A 6,000-nucleotide genomic window follows, 5' to 3' on the forward strand; every position below is an offset into this window, starting at 1 on the left:
TAGTTGACCAGTTATTTTTTCTCTTGAATGATAAAATTTGTTTTACTTCTACAGTGACTACATTTTTACTTGCCGAGCGTAAGCGAATGATGACGTCACTTCAAAATTTTGTCACTTTTTGTAGCTATTTTTTGTTGTTTCTTTTCCCGCTTTTGTAGTCACTTTTTTTGTTACATTCTTTTATCGACTTTTTATCGAGATTTTTTTTGCATTTTTTTTTATCATGTTTTTGTCACTTTTTATAGTCGCTTCCTGATACTGATTTTTTTTCCTGTGTTTTTGTTACATTTTTGAAGCTTTTTTGTAGATTTTTGTCGCTTGTTTTGTCCTCTTTTGTTTGTCACATTTTTTGTCGCTTTTTTGTCCTGTTTTGTAGCTGTTGTTTTGTTTACAACACCTTTTTTGCGCTTTTTGTGAACTTTTTAGTGAATTTTTTTCTCTTTAATCATTTTTTTGACACTTCTAGTAGACGCCTTTTTAAATTTTTTTGGAATCTGTTTTTGTAGCATTTTTGTCTCCTTTTCCATCGGACGAATTGCTACTTTTTTGATTCTCTAGTCTCTTTTTGTAGTGGATTTTTTCTCATTTTTAATGAACTTTTTTTCTTCTTTTCATTGCCTTTTTGTTACAATTATTGCGACCTTTTTTTTACTTTTTATAGTCGTCATTTCTGTCCTAATTTTTGGAATTTTTTACCGCCTTCTTGTTGCAGCGGTTTTTTGGTCTCTCTTTGTCGCCCTTTTTGTGACAATTTTTTGGAACATTTTTTGACTCTTCTCTTTTCGTTGCGCTTTTATGATGACGTTTTATCGATCGTATTTTTAGTCACTTTTTTGTAACTTTTTCTCGCATTTTTTAACCGTTTTTTGGTTTTAATGACTTTTTTGTAGTCGCTTTTTTTATTGTTTTTTATGCACTTTTTTATCGTTTTTTATTCTGTTTTTGTGACCTTTTTTGTCGCTACTTTCATTCCTTTCTTTGGTCTCATTTTTTGTCCCTCTTTCTTTAGTCGCATTTTTAATATCGTTTTTTAGCCTCCGTTCTTAGTCACTTTTCGTACTTGCTCTTTTTCTCTTTTCTATGAACTTTGTATCCTCATTTCGTTGTCTTTTTGTTGCATTTTTACACAGTTTGTTGAGTGTCAGCGGGGTTTGATAATACGAGACCTCAAAATTTTGTCACTTTTTGTAGTTATTTTTTGTTAATTCTTTTGCCACTTTTGTAGTCACCTTTTTATTCCATTCTTTTGTCGATTTTTTGTCGAGATCTTTTTGTATTTTTTTATCGTGTTTTTGTTACTTTTTGTAGTCGCTTCTTTTTGTTTTTTTTTTGTCCTGCGTGTCCCATTTTTGAAGCTTTTTTGTGGATTTTCGTCGCTTATTTTGTCCAATTTTGATTGTGGCATTTTTTGTGTCCTTCTTTGTCCGTTTACCAGATGCTTTCTTTTGTTTTTAACAACTTTTTGTTGTGTTTCTGTGAACTTCCTTTTAGTAAGCGCCTTTTTAAATTTTTTTAACTTCAGTTTTTGTAGACTTTATGTCGCTTTTTTTGTTTTCTTTTTGTCCTCTGTTGTTATCGCCACTTTCACTTCCTTCTGTATCATTTTTTGACTTTTGTAGTGGCCTGTTTCTCATTTTTAATGGAACCTTGCCCTCTTTTCGTTTTTGTCGTTTTTCTTTCTTGTCCGTGCTAAAATCCATCGGCTCAGAATTGTGCTTGACAGGGATTGCGCAATCCTCCCTGCTTTCCTTAGAATTGCACTTACGATCACTAACTTACTTGCGCCGAGTACTTCCTTTCGCGAAGGGCGAATTGCGCGGAAAGCCGCAATCCATCTCAACCCGTGACGAAAGCAAACTGCCTGCAATTCCGTTCAGACCTTGACGTTCACAAGAGGATCAACCCTATCTTTGAATTGTACTTGGTGGAATCAATTGATTTTTCTGCTTCTTGAATGACAAAATAAATTTTGCTTTTTGGTTAATTTATATCAATGGAAAGCTTCTCACTATAGAAACATTGTTAAATCTCTTAGTTGAATATATTTTCTGGTGATTTGTTATTTAACCCATTTTGAGTTCATATTACATACTTCTAGATAATTCAGTGTTTGTGGCAGTGGAACCACTAGGGAAGAGAAAATTAATAACTCATCGTCTTACAAAACAGTTTCTTTGTTATATTTCTTTTATAGTAAGACTCGACAGATAAATTATGCCATTTGTGGATTACATACTCTGAACCTAGGAAGCACATACGTTACATAATCTCATGAATTTGCGGCAATTTTGGGACAGCTGTATTTGAACTATAAATATAAATTTATAGATAAAAGGCTGCTCCATGAACCGAAATTATTTACCTTTCTTGCCGCTTTTGGTAATGGGCTTTTTGAACAGTGATTGATAAGGATTATCAGCGATTATATGGTAAACTTTTCGAGTTAATCCTTTTTAATTGAAACAGGTACACCGACGTCATTATCTCTTATCTGCTTTAACAGAACAATAACGCCGCTGCTTTCGCAGAAAATCATATATGCGCCAACCAATATTCTGACGTTGCTGTTCAGTGCTGACGACTAAAATCCAATATTTCATAACTGGCTTTCGTAGCTGAACTTTTCATAAACTGGATGATATTTTGCTTTATTCTTTACAATTGCGCCGAATTCACTTTCACCACTTTTGCGATGTTATCATAACTTTAATTTCCAAGATTCCTAATTTCGGTTTCAAACTACCTAATCAATTATATATTCAACGTAATCGATTCATTTCGCTTAAAATATTTCGTAAAGTGCATCCAATAAAAAAAAAATCCAGTGTCATTGCCTCCAAGCTACTGGTCAGCTCGACTTCTTAAGCTCCTCATCTGAATATTAACGTTCCAGAAAATCATTGACCTCCACGATAAATAACGGCATTCCAAAAAATGGACCACCAGGCGCATTCCCAGCCTATTTTTTTTTTTTTAACAGTGCACAAATTATATTCCACCGGTTGCATGCAAAACTTCAACTAATCAGGACTACATTACTTAATTATCGTGTGCTTTCTCTAAAATCACAAGCGACTGAAGTGGCAGAAAATTACCTGTGGGAACTTTAAAAAATGTCAACGGGGTGAAAGTTTCAGTCTATTGTTGGCTAGCAATGAACTTTGCGAAAAGCTTATTCGTATTGTTGCGCTTGTTATTTTTATTGATATGATCAATAACATGACTGTCATGTTTTTTAATGTCGTGAGTCTTATAAGTACTTCGGTGAAAACTATAATGGGAAATGTTGTTGCCTTATTAAATCTGTAGTTTTTGTGTCTAATAATAAACAGACGGATTGTAAACAAGTGATTTGTGGTTTATATTTAGTCTGGAAGGAGATATTTAATGTAAATTCATTTGCTGAGTATTTTTTCTTTGTTGGTACCACTATCAAGTTCACAAATTTTTGGAAATTTCGAGGTTTTGACTTTGAACAGCTCCGTTTTTGACAATATCAGTACTAGACTACGTCTAATTTATCGATTTTTTCAAGATTCAAAAAGGTTTTCAATACACTAATCTTCAAACACTTGAAACGTTTAAAAGAACCAAGCTAAACAAAGATACAAAAGAATGATAAGTGTTTAAACAAAGTGTTTGTTTAAATTGTAATCTTCTTGAATGGCTAATTAATGAACATGATGCAATTATTCTTTGTAGATGGTTTTCATCATGCTACATTATTTTTAATAACACTAGACGATTAAACAAATATAAAAGTGCATGCTTTGTTCATACTTATTATTATTATAGAAGTGATGCTTTAACAACTAGGTACTTGATTAAATCCTATTGTTACGTCTTGTTAATAAATGTGTAAAGAGGAAGTTTTCAACACAGTATTATATTATTTAAATCAGTCTAAAATCAAGCAAATTGCTGAAATAAATATATTTCCGTAAAACAAAAAAACCATTACTTCCTAAATCGATTTCCTCAAAGCGTTATTGTTGTCTGCAGTTTTATAACAGGTTTTTAACTCACTACATGCAAATATTCACTCCACTACACTGCATTAAATTATTACGAAATTTTTTAATTGGATTTTCACAAAAGCTGGCCCTGAAAGCGTGAGTCTGGTACGCCTTGAATTTCTGTACCTACAGGAATTCTTGACTTTAACCCAAATCTTACGGAAACATCCATAAAGAACAACGCTAGCCTTGAAACTAGTGGGTCAATTTATTTTATATGAAGCTTGAGGTCACACTACACGCGTATTTTATATCGGAGTAATTGATGTTTTTACATGTGAGGTATGATCAGGTAAATTCATAAAGTACGTTCCAGGATAACAAATGGTATACTTCACCTGATTACATTTATCGTTATCCTTCAGACGGTAACTATTGGGAATTCTGAGAAACAGCGGACAATTTCTTTTATTAGTTTGTTATGCGAAAGTAAGTTGAACGACCGACCGGTGGTTTCAGTACGTGGTAATTTTGGGTTCACTTTTCCCATTTGGGCGCTAATACAAGTTTCTCACAAGATACACTTATACCAGTTCAATAACTTGTTAATAGTGGCACAATGCCATTTAATTTTTATAAAGGAACGCAATTATTAAAATAGGCTCATTACAGTAATTGGATTCTTTATTTAGAGTGTTATTGTCAGGACGACCGGAAAGGTGACCTGAAGGAAACGTTTCGATGTCCAGGGTCGGCAGCGGGGGGAATGTGGCTCATCAAACACTTCGATTCTTCCACAAATGTTAATAATTTTTTTTTTAACTGATCCTATTACGGTTCTGTACATCACGTTCATGAAAGTGTCAAATTTTGTGATTATTATTAGACAAATTTTAGGCGCTTAGTGTTGATTATTTGGTTCTGGTAGTAAGTGCTTGCTGAACGGAAAACTGTTTTCTCGTTCGGCAATTAACCAATTATTCCAGTCCACGTCCTGAAAGCTCTGATCTCTCATAAAACCCGCGACCGTTCTCTTATTCTACTTCTTCGTGTTCTTTAGTTTTAATCTTACCTGTTTTTTAGTTCTTTCATCATTTTCCTTCTTTTTGCCTATGTTTATTTGAATATCTATTTTTTTATGTATTGTTGTAGTTTTTATCGAAAATGATGTTCATTTGGTATTTTTAGTGTATTTTTAACGGCAAATTTAAATTGGTAAGCATGTGTGACTCACATAGAAACAATAAATCAATGGGAACGACGATTTTATTTCTGCCTTTCCTACCAAATTTTATTACAAAAACCCTTCACATGTTATTAGTTACGATAAGGTACACGATAACTTTTTTTAAACGTTCAACATAAAAAACCCAATTAATAAAACGGTGCCTGCAACCATCAATACACCTCAACAGACGTCATTATATATCATGATATATTTAGCAACAAATTAAAGATAATTATGTAGTTTTTTTGACCTTTAATCGAATTATATTATAAAGAAAACTTTCCTTGTATAATATACAAAATGTTTTGTTGAAAAAACATCGTTATTTTTTGTCACCATTTTGCAATTTAATTTTGAAACTGCAAAATCGAATGTTCTGAAAGTTTGTGGACGTTTTAAAGAAATTAGAGCACGGTGGGCGGGGCTACTACCCGCTAAAGTCAGTTTTATTGTCTTAGCAGCTACTAGCTCCTCCCACCCACCCTGTCTTTTCTTAGAGGGTATGTCATTTGCCAAAATCGATCTTAGATTACGAGGTACTAACCCCGCCCACCCGCCCTCTATTTTCTTAGAGGGATCTCATTTGCCAAAATCAGTCTTATCCTAGCAGGTACTTGCCCCGCCCACCCACCCTCTCTTTTCTTAGAGGGTATGTCATTTGCCAAAATCAGTCTTATCCTAGCAGGCAGTAGCCCCGCCCACCCACCCTCTCTTTTCTTAAAACGTATATCATTTACCAAAATCAGTCTTTTCTTAACAGCTACTTGCCAGGATAAGACTGAGTTTGGCAAATGGCATACCCTGTAAGAAAGGAGA

The sequence above is a fragment of the Zophobas morio genome, unplaced genomic scaffold (genome assembly GCF_036711695.1).
Source record: "Zophobas morio isolate AGI-343-1 ecotype UQ-CSIRO unplaced genomic scaffold, CSIRO_AGI_Zmor_V1 ptg000004l, whole genome shotgun sequence".
Classification (NCBI taxonomy): Eukaryota; Metazoa; Arthropoda; class Insecta; order Coleoptera; family Tenebrionidae; genus Zophobas; species Zophobas morio.